The following is a 20,265-nucleotide window of genomic DNA, read 5'->3' on the forward strand; positions in this document are numbered from 1 at the left end:
AGATAATAAAATAGTATTAACAAAATACGAGTGGGAATTTCTAAAATCTAGTGGTCTTCAATGACTCTCCACTGTGATTTAAATGTATTTCCTTTTAAGAGTTTCTCATAAGAAAGGACTCATAATCAGAAAAACCTCAGTTTTCACTTGTCTCATTTTTATTTCAGCGACGGTACTTTACACCAATATGTATAGACAGCCTTTATAATTGTTTTTATAAGTTAGACTAAACATAAGCACATTGCTCTTTCTTTTTTTTTTTTCTTTTAGGTCATCTGGAACAGGATTTAGGAGTGGAAAGTTCCAAGTCCCTTTATGGAGATATTGACAAGCGTGGGATTTTTAATTTATGCTCTGAGGTCTGTGTAGTCCATGCAGCGGTACAGATACCTGGTGAAGCAGGGGACTTGCACACTGAAAGTTGGCCTCGGGTGACCAAAATTCTAATTCAAATGAAGTTATCTTCTTAAAATCCTAGATGCCACATTTTCCAAATATATGCCACTGTGCAGAAATGTGAATGAGTCACTGGATCAACAGAAATGCAAAAGACTGGCTGTTACTCCCTCGCTGGAGAACGCATTTGTGATGGGGGAGTTCTCAATACTATTTCCATTCCTAATGAGATATATAGGTCTAAATCTGCATAATGCACATAAAGGCCTAAAACTAGTCTTCAATTTTGTCATCCTTTCCACATAATTCTTCTGGGCCTGATGGATCTGTTTTTTCTACTTCTGTCCTGGTTCCCTCTGGAGAAGAAGGGAAAAGGGGGCTCAATTCATAATAAGATTTGGATTAGGAAATCAGTAGAAAATCATCTTCCCATTTCCTAAATCTAAGCTTTAATCACCATCCCAGATTATAGTGTACAAGATAGACATCTGCTTCCTGCTTTTAAAGCTGCAGAAATCTGCCTTCAGCAGAAATGTCTGGCTGAACCTGAAGAGGAGAGGGGAGAGGAGGGGAGTGGAGCTGGAAGGCATGTACAACAATCTAGTTCACCTGTCTGACCACTTCAGAGATGACCAAAGTTTGAAGCATGTCCACATGTCCCATAAACTCTGACAGTCTTGGGGCATCAACCACCTCTCTAGGAAGCCTGCTCCAGCATTCAACCACCATCTCGATAAAGAAATGCTTCCTAACATCTGGTCTGAACATCCCCTGATGCAGATTTGAACCATTCTCACATGTCTTGTCACCTCCCTCTGCAGTTTTCTTCCTCAGGAAGCTGTAGAGAGCAATGAGGTCATTCCTCAGCTTTCTTATTCCAAACCAGAAAAGCTCAAAGTCCTCAGCCACTCCACACAGGACATGCCTTCAAGCCCTTTCACCGTCTGTGTTGTCTGCCTCTGGACACATCAAGGACCTTCACATCCTTCTTAAATGAAAAGGTCCAGAACTGTGCACAGTGCTCAACGTGAAGCCACACCAGTGCTGAATACATTGGGGTAACCCCCTCTTTTGCCCAGCTGGTTATATGTGTTTGATGCATTAGAAGTCATCAAGTGCATTTCACTATTCAAGATGGCCATGAAAATAGTTTCCCTCTGACAAAGGTTTTTTTTGTCATTCCAAACTTCCAGTGTAGTTTACAGTTGCCTGGCTGGGCCTTTGATCCTAAAGGAAGGACAAGAACTATTCTCCCCATATTGGTTTCAGCAAATCAGAATAAGAAATGAGGCTTTCAATTTCAGCTTTCAGTTAAGTAGCCAATTAGACAAAATTCTTTACCAACAGGGAATATCTCAAATTTTTACAGGAAGCAGATGTAGCACTTACATGAATAATATTCCTCAAGCTGACAACCATGAAATACAAGCATAGGAGAAATACTCCAGCCCTGGAAACACTGAAAAGGACATCATCTGACAAGACATCGGAAACAAGCTGAGCATATGTGATTTTAACACCTTCACCATTATAACTAAAAAACAGTTTTTTGTTGCATGATTTTCTTTTGATTTACCCTTTCCTTTTTAAGGGAGTTAAATGCTAGGATTTTCAGAGCTGCGACAAGTCACATGTAGAGTATGTGACTTTTTGACCATTAGAGTATTTTCTGCTGCAAGTGTCTGATTATGTCTTTGGCAGTAGTACTATAGCCATTTCAGCAGAAAAAAAATCTAGTCATTTGCAATAATTCTTCACACATGTTTAAGGGAAAGACATGAAACTAGATTTTGCTCACTGAGAAGAAAACAAGCAACTTCTCAGTGCAATAACTTGATTTTTCTGGTTTTTGCTACTCTGATCCATTTTGTAGATGAATTAAATGGCACTAGTTGATTTGATTTGAAGAGATGAGGAGATGCCATGTGCCCCCTTGAAGGTTAACAACACTGAGGGCTATTACAAAGGTAGTTTATCTACTTCCACTGAGATTTTTTGCATGCTCCTTAGAAACAGTCTTCTAGCTCCTTAGAAACAGACTGTCTTCAGTAGTCTCTTTCTGAAGTCAGTCAAGTAACACATAGTAATCATTACGATCTGATCAATGATATTACATGCCTATGCTTCTTTTGTTTTTAATTACCAACTTAGGGTTTTTAAGGTTACTCTGCAACAAGTTTGTCCACGTAATGGGTTACCACCCATATCTGAAAAAGGAGTATACAATGCATTTTGCTAAACTTTAAGATTCTCCTCAATTTTAGATTCTCAATTCTGACAGGATACTCTGTATCTGCTCCTTCAGGGAGCAGATGCTTCTTGCTGCAGTTTTCAATTCAGAGGGGATGTTCAGCATCTGGCTATCCCAGAAGAAGATGAGCTGGCATTCTGCTTTCTACTGAACAGACCTCAGTAACATTACCCAGCAGATCTGGATAAAAATTAACCACTGAGCTCCAAGCTAAGATTGGAGTCCCAGACAGTGGTGATGAGGCTGCACTGAGGCATAACAGCATGGCACTCTCTGCAGAACATTAAGGTTTGTTATCTCCTAAGTACATGTTAAATTCTACTTGCTTTCTTCAGAAGTTCAGGTCAAGCAGACAAAACTTTATTCTTAAATTCTAAGGTAAATATATTTCTTGCCCCTGACCTCAGCAGAAATTACTTTATTCATAAAGTCTATTTATATAAACCTCTCAACATCGAAGCAATACAGGCAATAATGTCATTAGCTAATAATGGGAATCATTTGAAGAAAAATACTAAAATACCTTAAATACTTAGCCTAAAATTTTGCAAACCATAATTGCACCATTCCTGAGAAAGAGTGAAAAGATTACAGCTAAAATGGAGTCAGCAGTACATGAGTTTTGTCCCACGAATCTTTTTAGTGACTTTCACTCCTTTCGTATTTCAGCACACCTTCATTTCACTCTACCCAGCACAGAGCTGAAATATTTTGTAGGTGCAACCAGAAGCACTGTCTGGAGTTAATGTGTAGAAACACAGAATGGTACAAGAAACCCTCTGTTCCATTGGTGTTAGGTCCAGAAGTCCTCTGAGCTTAGCTTCCTGGTCTTTCCTTCTCATGTGTTCATCCATACAGACATCAGCTAAGTAAAGCCTGCAGAATGCTCTTTTGGAAACAAGAGAAATAACATACTACCTCGGTGTCTCAGCTGGAGACAACTACAAAATGAGAGGTAATTCAAGGGGAGGAGGCAATAATATTATTCATCAGAGAGAATAATCTGTCTCTGGTTTAATACGAAGCTGCCATTGGTGGGACTCTTAGGTACGGAAAGATGTCCTGCAAAAAAAACACAGATTCCAACTACCATTCAAAGAAAGTACTTAGAGCTAGAAATATTTAGAGCTAGAAATATTTGTATATTCTTATCAGTCAGTTTTTGGTAGAAAAGTCCTGATAAACTCTTTCCTCATGATATCTGTTGTTTGCCTCTTCCCTACAGAAATATAAAGTGCAATAATCATATGGGAATGCACCATCTCACCGTAACAGGCATCTGGTTTTTTTCCCCAGCTGTTTCATTATTCAACATAAATCTCACTGAAATATCTCATGACAATACCTTTCTGATCCAGTATTGTCTGCTTCCTGAATCCCATATTTTTGAAACGGTCTATCAGTAATTAATTTTTAAGATATTTTTAGGACCTGAAATATTTTGAGTATGCAAATTAATTACACATTTACAGTAGAAATGTTCTGAAGTATGTAATTAGATATAGCCTTTGAGTGGTAAGATGTTAAGTACTTTTATACAGGATGTGGTTTCATCTCTCAGTTCCTGCAAGATTGGTTACTAAAAAAATACTGTACATCTTATTAATGAGTTTCATAATGGGCTAAACTGAAACAAGTATTAAGAATGACATTAATATTTTGAACTTTATCCTCCTGAATCCCTCATGCTTTAAAAATACCTGCTAGCAGCAAATATGCTACACTTAGAGAAACTAGATTTGACCTTGCAGTACCCTGCAAATGTACCAGAGGTACCTTCCTCCTTTTGCTCAATTAAACAAGGCTCCAAGCACTTGCTGTCACCTTTGTATTTGTTTGTTACCGATTAAAGTGTTCTTGCTGCATGAAGGTTCACATCTGTGACAGCAGCTGAGAAAATGTTTTATTTTTATCTCCCTGTGCTCCTAACTTCTTCAATTAATACTGTGAATTGAGCAGACTCCTTGAACTACCTTTTTTATAACAGTTGTTTCTCCTCAGAGCAAAGCTGCCTCATTCCTTGTAGATGGGATTTTACCTTGACTCCAGGGTCACATCAAACATTTTACAGTCTTTAAATAAACTTATCTTTCCTTATTTGCATGAAACTTAGCAAATGGTGTTCATGACTTATTAAGTAGATTTTTCTCCTAAAGAAATAAAATATAAAAGTCTGCCTAGCTTGTTTCATTACCTGCTTATTTGTAATTGCTGAAATACATAAAAGCTTTTTGTTAGATTAGCCCCTGTTTTTTATGTCAGGATCTTGCAGCCATAGGCACTCTCCCTTATGTATGAAGTCCAAACTGCAAAAACAAAATGGTGGCAGAAATCCTTCTCTTCAGTAAACTCTACAGACATTTATGGAAGCACTTAAGGCCCACATTTAAGGACGCTGTGGTACTTGTCACACAATTTAATATATCCAACTAATGCCAGGCTATGAGATGATCGACTGCATTTCAACCTTATACCATTATTAAGATATAATTATATTTTGCAATTCCGTTGCACGTAGTTGGCCTAAGGCTTTCTCAGGACCAGCCTACAAGCACATAAACAGAAGTTCAAGCACTTGATATGTCAGAAATGTCCTCTTTATCCTGTGATCTGGCAGCTACACACGTGCTCATCATGTGACCTGTCATGCAACAAAGATGTTTAAGTGTGCTCTAGAAAGATGGTGGGTAATGGACTACAGACTTTATTGCTCTATGTTTTAGGCTGAAAGTAGTTGATATTTAAGTTGGGCAACTAGCTGAAAAATAGCTTCTGCCTGTTTACTACTAAACTTAGTAATGTCAAAGCCTCACTGAAACATTCAAATGCGACTGTTTGTATTAGTTAACCATTAACATGTTCCCACCATGCTTTTGGCTTCCCACTTCCCATGCTTTTGTTGCATCCCACCTAGCAACATTACCAAAAAAAGAATGTTTGAAAATGTTTCAGAGAATAGCTTGAAGCATAAACCCTCCCCAGTAAGTTATATAGACCAGGTGATCCTGTTATCAGGGGAGAACATTTAGATGAAAAAATATGGAATACACAATGCTGCCTGCCCTCACAACCAAAGGATAAAATTTGGCCTGCAGCATCTACCAGTATAGAAGAAGACTGTGATGCTAAACACTCAAATGGGAATAAGCTGGTGTCACATAAATCAGATTAATTATGAAGAATTGTCTTTCTTATGTTCCTAAGTACATACTGTAGCTTTTAATGGAAGTGATTGTCCTGATAAATACTTAGAGGTCTTTATCTTACTCTAAACAAGAACTGGGACAGTTGTAGCACCACTGCAACAACCTCTTTGCAGACAACTAGCAAGACCTCCACTGACTGTGAACAGTTTCTGACATCATAGCCCTTTACTAATGTTATACAGAGTTTCTGCTAACAATCCTTACTACACAATCTAGTGCTTGTCAGCCAGAAACTTTTTAACCCCCCAAAATTTTACCTATATCTGACCTGGCCTTTTTTATTAGCTAAAACTGGATTATGATAGAGAGTGTGAGAAAAAAAAACCTGCAAGGATACTCCCATTGTAAATTATTAACTTCAGTATCTAAGTATAATTGATTAAGGAACATCAGTTAAGGTAGTACACACTAACTACTGTGAAAAGGCACCAAAAGTCAGGTGTGTTTCTAAAAGTATTGCTGTATGACTTCAGAGTAGCAAACTGAACCTGCAAAAGAATGTGAAAATAGCACAAAAGTTGCTGTCATCTACACTGGCCAAGTATAGTAAGTACTATGACAGCCTGTCTCATGTTTGGCTAAACAGCATCCCCGAGTGCTCCCTGAGGCTAAAGCTGGATCTTTGTCCAGCTTACACTGCAAAGGGCAGTGAAGGGTCTGGTAAGTGATGAAACAAATCTTTGAATCAGTCACAGATGGAAAAAGTGTTCCTTGAATATTTGTAGTTACTAAAGCCTGTCTTCCTGGAGATCCAGGGGTTTTTTATCTAAAAACTGAAATTTATGTGTTTTCCTCACATCTATACTCTCACAATTCCCCTCTTCCTCCTAAATCCCAGATGATTCCAGAGATGTCCATGGTGACTGACTTGCCACGTGAACATGCTGAATAAGTAACCTACAAACCACAAAAGAAATATCAGTTGAGTTCAGACTTAAACCTTTTTCTCATCAGAGACACTAATTTTATCTCTCTCATTTCCCTGCCATCATTTTTCATACAAGTTTTGGGACTGGAATAACTCATTAAATATGATTGAAAACCTACTACAATGAGAGAAGTAAAATACATAGAAGTCCAATAATAATTTTTCTCTTGGAAAACGACATAGAATATTCTTTTTCCTGCATGCCTAGGAGGAATACATTCCATTTTCTTTTCTTGGCAGGAAATCCAAAGAGCCAGAACAGATTGCTGTTGAAAAGCCATGAAATTGATTTTCAATCATCTCTTCTGTTGGATCATTCTAGCTATAGTTCTGGTATTTAAAAAGTCATCGGGAAGATAGGTTTTAGCACTAAATAAGGTGGACATGATGACCTGAAATGGCATTACCTGGCCTTTTCACAATTGATAAAACCGCACAACTTTTCACAGAATAAATTGCTCATTGCACATCATGTTTGTTTAAATTTCAGCAAAGTGTAACTACTATCAGCAGGAGTCTATACCAATTACATCAAAAATCCTGTTTACAGCACAGTGCATGGGATGATTACTACTACTCACACTTTAATATTCAGAAAATGGTATGAAAGTTATGTGGGGACTCAGAAATCAGAAATCAGGATCTCTGCCTCAGTGTGTGTCTCTCTCATAGACAGCTCAAAAGAAACAGACTGAGAAGTGTGCTTGCATTCTTGACATCAGTCTCTAGGCAACAAAGAGCTGAATTATGGCTACTGAGTAACATATGATCATAAAAGGCTTAAGTTTCAGGAATCACATAAATACTCTATGCACCTGTATACTTCAAAGTATCTAATCCATACTTACTACACATATATGTATGTATACATAAGAGTATGCACTATGTATAAAGTGTGTGTATATATACATATATTTGTACCTAAAGGTACATATGTTAATGCGATTCTCATATAAAGATGTATCTATAACATATAGGTACAATATATATATTGTATGCAGAACACATGTATACTGGAACAGATGTTATTTCATGTGGTTCTCAACATACGTGTGCATATGTAGAGAGAGATGTGTGTGATACATGTGAGATACATATGTATGTACCTATATTTGCATGAAAATATATGTATAGATGACTATTAAGTCCACCATGCTTGAAGTACTTACATTCAGACCTCAAAGAAGAAAGGCCATATAGTCATGGGTTTTGGCCATGGGTTTTGGCCAAGCCACTGCAGGCTGATGTCTAATCTGTTTCAGTTTCCTGCAATGTCCATATCAATTCATATTGCCTCTAAACTACCAGAGAGTGTGTTTTGAGTCATACTTTGTGAGGTGATATGTGGGCTTGAAGTCAGAGCACATTCAGTGTGGCCTAGAGTTTGTTCTTTCTTTGGGTATGCAAGGGGATCATCCAGGAGATGCCATTAATCTCATTTAAGAACTCACCATCACTGAGGGTTCTTTGACTTCTCTGCTCAAAAAGGCAAATGTTTCTCCTCCTTGACTGTAATCACCCAGTTCAACTAAAATAAATTTTCTTTCACAGGAGGATAAGTGGGAGAGTTGGTGGTTTGCATGGACTGAGTCATTTCTTCTGTGGAGAAATCCCACATTAAATATTCAGGGAAATAGGAAACATGAAAGAGAACAGTCAGAAAAGTGAACTCATCATGTACATCTATAGATGCAGGCAAGCAACACTCCCTGTTATTTAGCAAGGTAATATCTATCTTTAACAAACTGTTTTATTTCCTAGCTATCCAGTAGCAATTTCATTCTCCTTTTCCACAAAAGCATCTATCCCTCCTTACTCTTGCTCTTTCACTACAGAATGGGAAGATAAGACAGTAAAGTTTGTTTTGAGAACCAAGAAATTAGAGCTGTTTCAATCTGAATATTAAGAGGGTTGCAAGGCAACCTAACACACAGAATAGGTGATCCTACCAGCACTCTCCAACTGTTGATCTGAAGGGCATTTTGTCAAAACCTCCTTAATTTACAGATATTGAGAATCATAGAATCGTAGAATCATAAAATTGAATCATAGAATCAACTGGGTTGGAAAAGACCTTCAAGATCATCAAGTCCAACCCTTCATCCAACACTGCTGTGGTTATTAGACCATGACACTAAGTGCCACATCCAGTCTCATCTTAAAAACCTTTAGGGATGGTGAATCCACCACCTCCTCGGGAAAAAGATGCAGTTGTTGCATTGGCTGGGAATCGAACCCAGGCCTCCAGCTTGGCAGGTGAGAATTCTATCACTGAACGACCAATGCCAGATAAGATATATTTAACTCATTTACAGAAAGGTGGTCAGTCTTTCATTATTTCCATAAAAATTAAATGTTCCTTTGGAAAGTATCCAGCTTCCTGAAGATCATCTCTGCGTGGACTCCTTATACATGTTCAGATTTCAGCTGAGAGGCCAAGCCAAGAGAACCAGTGCAGTGAAGAGGCAGAACAGGAATAGGGAAGTGCTACAGAGACCAGAGGTCTAATGAATATTTAATTATTTTCAGAAAGCAGATCAGCCAAATTAGACATCTTGGACCTTTGATCACTCTGCTGGGACATAAAAGTCTGCCCTATCTTCCACTCTGTCTGTTTGGAAAATGGGGTCTTTTACGTTGGTAGTTATTTAAGAGTCCATTTGTTAGCTATCTGGAATCTTAAAAGTGTTGAGTTTTGTTCACAGCCTGCAAAACAAGTGTCAGGCTTCACATGTGAAGGTGGGATCCATTTACCCAGCCAGACAACACGTGGCAACACTGGTCATCTTTCAAACAGTCATCACTTAACTATTTAGGGCTTACTAGGTAAAATCAAAAGCTTAAAATGCTACCTGAAAGCCAGGCACCCATCCCAGTCAGGAAATAATAGGACTAAATTAGCAACAGGACCATCAGGTTTTGTTACTGTGGCAAGGGCAGGAGGACTGGCTTCAGGACTCAGGGCCAGCTTGGAGTCGAGCAGCTGAGGCAGCTCTCATCCCACTGGGATGCCAGACAATGGCCCAACCTGGCCCGTGGCACTTGCTATTCAACTGGGACTGAGCTACAGAGCCCGGGGTACCACAGCCCTGTCCTGCCACCCCACAGGGCCCACCTGTGAGGCCACGGCCTGGCCTCAGCCCATCGCTGTTGTCCCAAATATGGTTGGGACATTTGAAATGGTGAAAGATCGGTATTTCCCATTTAGGAAACAATGTAAAGACAGAGCAATGGGCTATACATTCCTTCGGCTCCATTTTACCATGTATGCTCTATGAGGAAGGGGCTTATGTGAGTAAGGGGCAATTGCAGCCTCTGGGTGGGTATTTCACTGTGTCAATGATTAAAGGTCAGCACAAAGTTCAAGCAAAATTTTTCTTTGGCTTCAGCAGTAGCTTGTTATGGTGTTACCTCCCTGCTGGATTATAGTGACATCCTGCACTTGCTCCTCAGGTTGTGGCTCCTTGTTTCTGCTAACTGTCCTTCCAGGAAAGAAGGGATGGTCTGCAGGGAGCTGAGAGTCTGCAATCTGACATGGCCCCTTGCACCCACATCCTCCACTTCTGCGCACTGCTGATGACTAGGGCAGGGGGGAACACAAAGTCATGGCCACTTCAAATGGTGGGCAGTGGCTTAAAAGCTGCTCTATTTGATTTTCACTTGTAATTCTGTGGGCCTGTGCCCTGGAAAGCTGCCAGGCTGGTGCTGTTCAGCTCCTTGCTAAGGTAAAATGTATCTGTGTCATTTGTACAGGCCTTTATGTCACACAGTGACAAACCTGCACAGAGCCACTATCACCTCTCAAATAAACACTCAGAGAAGCACTTGTAAGTCATGAGGCCAAGTCCATTGGCTGGAAAACTGACTTGTTACTTGCTTCCAAGACTGTTAGCGAGAGTCACAACCACTTAGCAGAGCACTGGTCCTTGCACCTCGAAGCTCCCAGTGGGGGCCTCGGCAGCCACACCTGGGATGTGTTCCCAGGGTGCCCAGACCTGCTTAGAGCACCAAAGCTCCAGCTTTGGTGGGAAGATTATCTGCCTCAAACAGGGCAGTGTCCAGGAGCAGGAGAAGATTTCTCAGGCTTTTGGACACCTAAGGAGAGAGAGTTATTTGCATTAAAGTAGGGGGAAAGGAATGGCCTGTGATAATCCACATACTGCATCAGGACAGGGATTGCATCCTGATGGGTACATTTAGTTGAGATAATAATAAAAAGAATTGAAAATTACAAAACCAGAAAGAAAAAAAAAAGGATCATTTACTATAATCATCCTCTTACTTGAGAGTCTAAAATTCATACCTACGAGATATACTTCTTTTAAAGTATACTATAAAAGACAGACTGCTACTTTGACCTTTGACATCATTAGTCTCTGAGGTGTTATTATGCTGTTCTTTTAGTGTCAACTGTCTCCCTAGTGTCACCTGCTTCTCTTCAATGCAGAAATTTCCTTGTTTGCTATGGAGATCCCATTGTGGCCCATAAGGTAAATGAATCACTGCTCATAACTATTATTTAGCTCAAAGGTGAGGAAAACCTATTAATCTGTAAATCCCTCCCTGCAGTCTTGTCTTGTTCCCGTCTGCCATCTTGTGGTAGTAAAAATTTAATTCGGCTGTAGCCAGAACCGTCGTTCAGACTGAGGTGCAGCAAAACACCGAGTTGTTGCCTATCCCACTTCTATGAGCTGATTGCCTCACGGTGTTGAGAGGCACCCTTTGTTGCTGCCCAGGGAATGATGGAATCACCATCTCTGAAGGTATTTAAAAGACACGTATGTGTGGCACTTAGGGACACAATTTAGTGGTGGACCTGGCAGTGTTAAACTAATGGTTGAACAGGATGATCCTAAAGGTCTTCTCTGACTTAAATGACACTATGATTCTGTGTTAGGCACACACCATGGTAACAGGGGTTCCATCCTTTTCCAGAATTTGGTGACAAGCCTGAAATAAAATGTTCACATTAACAATTTGGAAGATGTTCAGAGCGAGAAGGAGAGATTAGGTTGGATTAGAAATGCATTACATGGGGAATGCATCAAACCAGAAACTAAATCTTATCCAGAATAACTGATTTTTTTTCCCTTCTGTAATTATTTCTGAAGAGAATGATAAGGTGACAAGGGAACCAGGAGAAGACACAGGTAGACTTGGGAACACTGAATAAGGGTCAGCAGTGATAGCTTACCAAGGCTTCACAGCAAGTAAGACAAAATTGAATTTGTTATTTCACATATGAGGACAGGCCACAGCTGTGATGGAGAACAAAAAGGCAGATGGAAAGGGCTGGAGCAGCAACAGAGAGCTCTGTCCCAGTTTCAGAGGAGAGTCTTTGAAGTCACACCAGACATGACTGTAGTGGCTGGGACTGTACAATAATGTGCTCAGCCATGCAGAGAGGCTGCCTCTTCTCCAAACACACCACAGCTATGATGTCATGGTTAGCTCCCTATCAGACACAAGAAGTATCGTGAGCAGAAGACATGGCTCTAGAAACAGTTTATTTCCTCCAGCAGTATGCCATTGTAGACATCAATCTGCTTTATCCCACCTAGAGACATTTGAGATCCCTGGAGAGCCTCTGCCATCACACCCACAGGTCTTGATAGGCTGTTAGCCATGAGAGCTGACACCATCCACACAGGCCAGTGTCAGCAGAGGTTATTGAAGAAATGCCTTTCCTTGGCAGGGCAGGTAAAGACTGAGCATAACTTGTGTCTGTAGGGGCTGGATTTATGCAGACAATGCACTGAGATCAGAAACATACAAGTCAAGTGCTCTTAAGATGAACATTCTGGTGAAAAAAAGCATGGAAGAGGAAATCCCTTAAAGTCTTTGAAGTGAATTTAATAGCTCCAATATTTACACTCATCCTAGCATGATAACATTTCTGTCAGAACAAAATATTACTGATATTATAAAATAAGGTACTTGAAAGTTAGAAAATGCCAGCACTGTAGCATTTCATGGCTTGGCTTTGCGAACGAAGATTTGGGAAGGCACTATCCACTTTTACTACAGGCACGCTGGTGGCTTATGAGGCCAATACGTGACAGACATATCCGATTGCAAAAGGCACAGCAGAAAGACTCCTTAGATGGTGTATTTTGCAAGACACGGTTCTTTCTGCGTTGCCTTTTTTCCTCAAGAGTGATCCTGCGTATGTTCTCGAAGGAGACAGCTGCGTTATAGATGGTGTGTCTCCAGGCCTCCCGATTGGAGGCCAGAGTAGACCAGTTATGGTGATCAATATGGCCAAGGCCGAGATGTTGTTTCAGGGAGTCCTTGAATCTTTTCTTCGGGGCTCCTCTCATGCGGCAGCCAGTGGCAAGTTCACCATAGAGCAGGATCTTAGGAAGGCGGTGGTCCTTCATCCTTGAGACGTGCCCTGCCCATCGCAGCTGCGTTCTCAGTAACATGGCCTCAATACTTGTGACAGCTGCTTGCTCTAGTACAGATGTATTGGTCACATAATCAGACCAGCGGATGTTAAGGATTGTACGGAGGCAGCGCTGATGGAAGCGTTCTAGGAGACGCAGGTGGTGGCGGTAGATGACCCATGATTCGGAACCATATAGGAGAGTAGACAACACTATGGCTTTGTACTGTAACATAATGACAGAGTTATTAACTGTATGATGGCAGATTTACTTCTGGGGGATGTCCATGACAATCATCATTCAGGACCTTTATGATAACAGGAAGGAAAATCTGTTTCTTAGATCAGTCTTCCCTTGCTTTTTCTATAAGGCAAGGACTGCTCAATATTTTAGAAATATTTCTACAGAACAGTAAGCCCACAGTAGCTTTAATTTATAAAAGCAACAAATGATCATTAGATACTATATTTTTAGCCTTTTTTTGTGGACAGATGTATTCCTTTTAATTAAATATATTAATGGACTAATATTTGGTCCAATATTTTCTCATATTTTACAACCTTCTAGACTGATTGAATTTTGGGCTAATGGGTAATTTTGTAGATTAGTCTTCCCTCGTGTTACAGAATGAGACAAAATGATATGATGATGTAAGTAGCTGTGTCTTCCTTTATCTCTGACCCAGAGTGATGTTGAGCTAATCAATTAAATGAAACTTTCTCCAAGTAGTCCCTAGTCCCATGCTCTTCTTAACATGTCATATTTTTGTGTGAATTCAGTCCCAGAATCACAGAACAATTCAGGCTGGAAGGGACCTCGTGTGGTCTGTAGTCTAACTTCCTGTTCAAAGCTGTTTTATATTTACCTACATTAAAGCTGTAAATATGTAAACAGATTCTTTAGAAGCTATTTCTGAAGCTCCTTTTGATGTGCATTCAGTGTTCATGTTTTCATGAGCCACTGTAAAGTGTTACATTATCCTGCCTCTGGATGTCAGCACTTGCCCTCATTTGGAGGCATTTATAAATTGTCCTTCAAATTGCTTTTCTCTAAGGAACCATAAAGCCAGAGAGATTCCAGTTCTCATTATGAAATCATCTGAACAGTTTGGTCTGGCTGGAATAATTATCCTGAGTCAGAAAATTATATTATCTGTGTAATTGGAAGAGGTTTCTTTTCAGGATTTCACTTCTAAGATGTAGGGGAAAAGGAGATTCAATCCTGAATTCACCTTTTTCCCCACCATTCAGACTGCAAGTCATGAGCAAGAAACAGGAAGTAAGAAGAAATAGAACAGGTTCAAGCACCTGCTATGCTACCCACTTGCTGATGATACACTATCAGATGAGCAAAAGTTATACACAGCATTTTATTTCAAGCTAAAGCTTGCCTCTGAGACAAGATCTGTATGAGGCTGCACTATTCTTGCTTTTGTTATGGCCAGGTGGTGGAGACAGAGGCTCTGGAAGGGTCATTTTGTTCTTCGCAAATGTACTCAGAGTCATGGCTGTCACGTGGAGAAAGAGTAAGAGAGTAAAGAGGGAAGAGAACAGTGATTATTTAAACAGAAAGACCATAATGCCTATCCAATGTAGCATACCTTCAGTCTCTCTCCTGGTGCACTCCAGTAAGTTCTCAAACGCAGTGGGGTCACAGTGTGACTTCTGCAGGCTCAGTCACAGTAGGGTCTCCGTAACACCCAACTCTCAGAAACTCAAAAGATTTGAAGGAACTCAGCACCTTATGGGACTAATTCTCAGCTTTTCTGTAGCTCCTACTGTGTGCACTCGGAGGCATTGCTAGTAAAATTTCTCTAGATCTCAGTAACTGGGTATAAGCATATCCTATGAAAATCTGTCTTCCTAGAAGATTTTACTTCTTATTTTGACATGGTTAGACACAGAACCATAGAATATTTCAGGTTGGAATGGGCCTACGAGGATCAAGTCCAATTCCCTGCTCCTTGAAGGACTACGTCAAAGTAAATCATATGACTAAGAACATCGTCCAGACAGTCCTTGAACTCTGGCAGGCTTGGTGTCATAACCACTTCCCTGGGTAGCCTGTTCCACTAATCGACCACTCTCTTAGTGTAGAACCTTTTCCTAGTATGCAATCTGAACTTCCTTGGAAACAGCTTTGTTCCATTTCCTTGTATCCTATTGCTGATCACCAGAGAGAGATCAGCACCTCCCACTTCGCCGCCCTCCTTTAGGAAGTTGCAGACTGTGATGAGATCAACCCTCAGCCTTCCCTTCTTCAAGCTGAACTAAGTAACTTCAGCTGTTACTCATACATCTTGCCCATGAGGACTTTTACCATCTTGGTCGCCCGTCTCTGGGCACACTCTAGCAGCTTTATATCCTTCTCATACTGTGGTGTCCCAAACTGCACACAGCACTTGAGTTGGGGCCGCACCAGTATGGTGCAGAGTGGGACAATCACGTCCCTTGACCAAGTGGCAATGCTGTGTTTGAATCCAATAATATAATGTATTATCCAATAATCTCCAATGTAAAACAAAAAAAACCCCACAAAATCTCTCTATGGAAATTATTTAGTTAAGATTGAATTTCCTGACAAGACAGAAATAAGTGATAACTCATGCATGCAAACCAGAATGTCCTGTCCCATGTGGATTTATATTCATACCATTCTACATCAACAAGTTCAATCTGACAAACACAGTGTATTGTTAGAATGCTGCCCCCTGAAGCATGACATACAGTTTTATGCTGGAATTAATGAAATTCTTTATTTTTATTCATTGCATTGGGATGTGAGCTAAGACAATAAATGCCTTAGAAAGAGTGAATATTCAAAAGCTCCTGTTATCTTGTGTATTGAAAGACACTTGTTTTCAGATTTAACGCATGACACCGCATAACTCAGTCAGGCATAATTGTTTTGTCTAAATACATCTGTCAGAAGTAAGATTCAAATTCAAAAAAAACCCCAAACTGAAATTTATATAAGAGGAAATTCCTGCCATGCTAAATGTACTCTGATTTAATCTAAAAATGGTGGAGCAATACTATTATAGCCCAATTTGCCCCCCTTTCAATCACTCATTAAGCTGTTTTGGACCCACAGATGCTTTTATAACTCCCAAGTGCAGTGAAAATGGTGTAAATTCTTCCGTGTTAAGATCAAGTATGAAGATACTTTCATGCTATGCAGCCATCTCTGACTTTTTGAACCAAATTAGAGATCACTTAAGAAAAGTGGGTGTAAACAAGCCCATAGAACTAGATGAGATGTGTTTGTGGGCACTACAAGAGTTGCCATTTGCTATTGTAAGGCCACTCTAAGTCATCATTGTAAGGTCATGGAAATTAGGTGAAATCCCCAGTGACTGAAAATAAGGTAAATGTAGCACCCATCTTCAAAGGGTAAGAAAAGAAAAAGGATGACCTGTTCACTTAATATCTGTCCACAAGAAAATTAGGATACAGACTTTCCTGAAGGACATTTGCAAGCACAAGAATTTTACTGAGAGCAGCCAGCACAGATATGTCAAGCCATCACACCTGACAAGCCTGATGGCTTTGTTTGATGGGATGACTGGATCGTAGAACAGCTGGAGACTTGTAGAAGTGTCTTTAGCAAGGTATAAGTAGCCCATAATAACCTCAGAGCCAAACCAAAGAGATAGACTAGAAGGTCAAGGTTGCTTTGAACAGCTCTCACAATCTGCCTGTATTCATGAATTTATTCTTTTTCTTCAGTAGCAAAGGAGCAAAAGTGCTTGTTTCCACTGAACAAATCAAAGTGAATTACTATTATTACTTGATCAGTTCTGATGCTTCTTGGTGCAGTGTAGTGCATGAAAATACAGTCTCTGCTGAAAAACAGCCCCCATGACAAGCTCAAGGAAAGCCAGGCAGCCTGTAAAATGGAAGATGATTTAGTGCTTGTGATCTTTGCTTACTTCACTGTCAGTTACTGCTTCTGTCTTCCATTAAGACTTTTTAGATTACAAGCAGATGGAACTTTATAGATATAGCTGTAGTCTTACAAATGCTACCCTACTTGTACCCTATTAACTATGAATGTAAGAGCAGAAGTACTCAGCATTCAATTCAGAGCAATGTTATATCAAGGATGGCCACCACATTAGAATTTAAAAGAAATGCTCAGCACATTTTTTAAAATACAATTTAGTCTAAATTCAAAATATCTGGGACATATAATTCTGCAATAAATAAAACTGAAGATAATAACCAGAACTGATATGCTTAACATTAGAAATAAAAGTGCTGCTGAAACAAACTGGCTGTAGACAAAACCAGCTCAGAAGTATAAGTAAGCAGACTCTTTGGGTCAAGGTGTCTTCAGATCAGCTTGCACAACAGAACCCACATCAGGAGCTATCAGGTCCAGAGTTGCTCACTTGCACCTGAGCGAAAGGGTTAGTGAAAAGAAATGAAGAGATAACATCCACAAATCTAAGATTTTGTGATTTTTCACTGATGAATACAACGCAGGTGGCATGAGGGTGGATCCAGAGATTCTCATCACAGAGCATAGACATTTTGTAGAATAATGAAAAGATTAAAAGAAAACATTTGAAGGGCTCCTGTTTTCTGTCAATGAAGAAGGGATGATGAAATCTTATGGAAACGCTGGAAAAGCCAGTAGGTAATTCTGTGGGCTTTGGTTTACTATGGTGTTAGAAATGGTTTTGATTACTGAGATGGACTACAGTTTCTGCACATAAATAACATCTTTGATCTAAAATGCAATTGCTGTCAGGGAGAAAGTCTGATCAGTGTTCAACTTTCCTCACTCTCTTTTCTCTCTTTGTCTGATTTCTTTGAAGTTCAGTAAAATATTCCTAGCATACCATCACCATCATTTCATTTTAAAATCCCGGGAATCCAGATTAGTCATGACAAATTATGTATAAACTGAGGAATAGTTTCTTTCAAACAGACCTCAATTTGGATGAGGTGTACCCTTCTACTTGCCTTGTGAAAAGGTACATTTCTTCAGCTTTTGTATTTTTCTAATGTAATAGGAGAGGAAATTTATTTCCTGACAATACTCACTAGGACTTCCCAGCAGTATTTGGCATCAGAGGAAAACATACAGCACAGTTCCTTTGATAGTAAAGGGACTGGGAAAATAGAAGCTTAAGTAAACTTAATATTTTCTTGAAGAAAGGAGGATTTTTTTCCCCCATCACTTTGCTTCTTAACTTTACAGTAAATACTTGCCTTCTTTGTATACATGCACCTTTATTAAATTCATACTGCTGTCACATGGTTGTTTTACAGTTGTGTTTTATGGCCATTTAGAACATTTTATCTCTCATTTATCTTATTTAAAATTTCTAGTTACAGTAGTACCAAAGTGCACTTTGACTGATTCACAGAAATGCACAATTTTTAGATTTGATAACAACAACATTTCTTAACAGCGAGTGATTGAAGTTTCTGGAAAATCAGGTTTTCTTTTCTTTTTCTTTAGTGTGTGAACAGTATAAATACACTCCAACGCTGGGACTGACAGCTGGAAAGTGGCAGGAGCAGCTGAGGGAACTGAGGTTGCTTAGTCTGGAAAAAAGGAGATTAGGGTGGGGACCTTATCGTTCTCTACATCTACCTGAAAGGAGGCTGCAGTGAAGTGGGGGTTGGTCTCTTCCATGAAGTAATAAGCGACAGGAAATGACCTCAAGTTGTGTCTGGGGAAGTTTAGGTCGGATATTAGAAAGCATTTCTTCACTGAAAGGGTTGTCAAGCATCGAAACAGGCTGCCCAAGGAAGTGGTTGGTTCACCATTCCTGGAGATAATTAAAAGACACAGAGATGTGGCACTTAGAGAGGTGGTTTAATGGTGAACTTGGTAGTGCTGGGTTAACAGTTGGACTAGATGATCTTAAAGTCTTTTCCAACCTAAATGGTTCTGTGATTCATTCTATGATTCATTTCAAATGAAATTAGTTCACAGAGCAGAAGTTAATATTCTAAAGATCTCATTCCATGTCAGTAACATACACTGGGATCTGAATCAAACTGGAATATGGGAGCTTTGTGGGGCTACTGCCATAAAGCAGCAGTTCAGTGGATATGAGGCACTGAAACATGTATCAGGCTGTCAGCTTTGGAAAATGAAATCCTCTACAACTGAAATATAGGGTAAGACATGACTGATAAAGCTTCTTACAAGCATGGTTCACTTCTCAAAAAAAATGATCCACTTTGGAGACAGAAAGTAATTGTTTGTATCCCCCTCACTGACATTATCAGCAAGGGCACCTATGTTTTATCCTTTTTCCCTCTGTCATAATACAAGTTCTTCTGGTAGTGTATTAAGCATAGGTGATTAACTTGTGTCATTTGCTTTTTTCTTTATCTTCAGTCATTGTGTTCAACCTAGAAAGTTAAATTAATTTTTAGACTCTTTGAACCCAAGTCTTTTATACTTTGAAAACAAGAGACAAAAGTTTTAAACTTGATCTGATATTGTGTGGGAAGTCAGCACTGCATTGAAACTGGTTTGATGAGTTCGTAACAACTGTTGCCACTAATTCCATGATGGTATGTATCAGCTGGATCTTCCCAAGCTCTGAGGGCTTCAGATCCATGCAATGTATCGTGGAACTACATTAGAGGTGTAGATCCAGCAGAAAAGTGTGAAAAACAGAAGTCAGCTTGAAATGGTTGAGACAATGCCAATGAGGAATCCCACAGAGATCTTCACTAAGGGACTGAATTAGACAGTCACAGTTATACTGCTTCTAACAAAAAAGACTGTACCAAGACTGTCCAGAATTGCTCAGTTTCTACCTGTTCTTCATACACTGGCAGGTCATAGAATAAGACTGTGAGTTTTTCTAACAGTCCTGTTCCTACATGTGGTAAAGCTCAGATAGTTCTGTATCACCTACTATTTCATATCATCCTAATCTATCTGCAAGTAGGTGTTAACTTGGTTTATAAAGAAACAGCTAATACTTTTCTGTAAGTAAAACTTTCAATCACTACCTATTTTATTGTTGCCTCCTGGGAGCACACGAGAATGTACCAAATTATCCTGAATTTCTACTAACTCCCTTAAGCAAGACTGTATTATTACATAATATAGACAGATTAA

The 20,265-nt window shown here is 39.6% G+C and overlaps 1 long non-coding RNA gene and 1 other non-coding gene across 4 annotated transcripts; both read right to left on the reverse strand.

The window, feature by feature from the left end:
* Window positions 1–3,195: 3,195 nt before the first annotated feature.
* On the reverse strand, window positions 3,196–12,186 carry LOC116793453. 3 transcript variants are annotated; one of them, XR_004359492.1, is made up of 3 exons: window positions 11,976–12,186; window positions 8,233–8,380; window positions 3,196–3,535 (listed from the first exon to the last, which is right to left on the reverse strand). It is a non-coding gene; the product is annotated as an uncharacterized LOC116793453 (long non-coding RNA). The 3 variants fall into 3 exon arrangements; XR_004359490.1 differs by lacking the exon at window positions 3,196–3,535 and adding an exon at window positions 3,551–3,709; XR_004359491.1 differs by lacking the exon at window positions 3,196–3,535 and adding an exon at window positions 6,610–6,750.
* Window positions 8,997–9,067, reverse strand: TRNAG-GCC. Its single transcript has one exon. It is a non-coding gene; the product is annotated as a tRNA-Gly (tRNA).
* Window positions 12,187–20,265: the final 8,079 nt, after the last annotated feature.

This window comes from Chiroxiphia lanceolata, chromosome 1, assembly GCF_009829145.1.
Source record: "Chiroxiphia lanceolata isolate bChiLan1 chromosome 1, bChiLan1.pri, whole genome shotgun sequence".
NCBI lineage: Eukaryota > Metazoa > Chordata > Aves > Passeriformes > Pipridae > Chiroxiphia > Chiroxiphia lanceolata.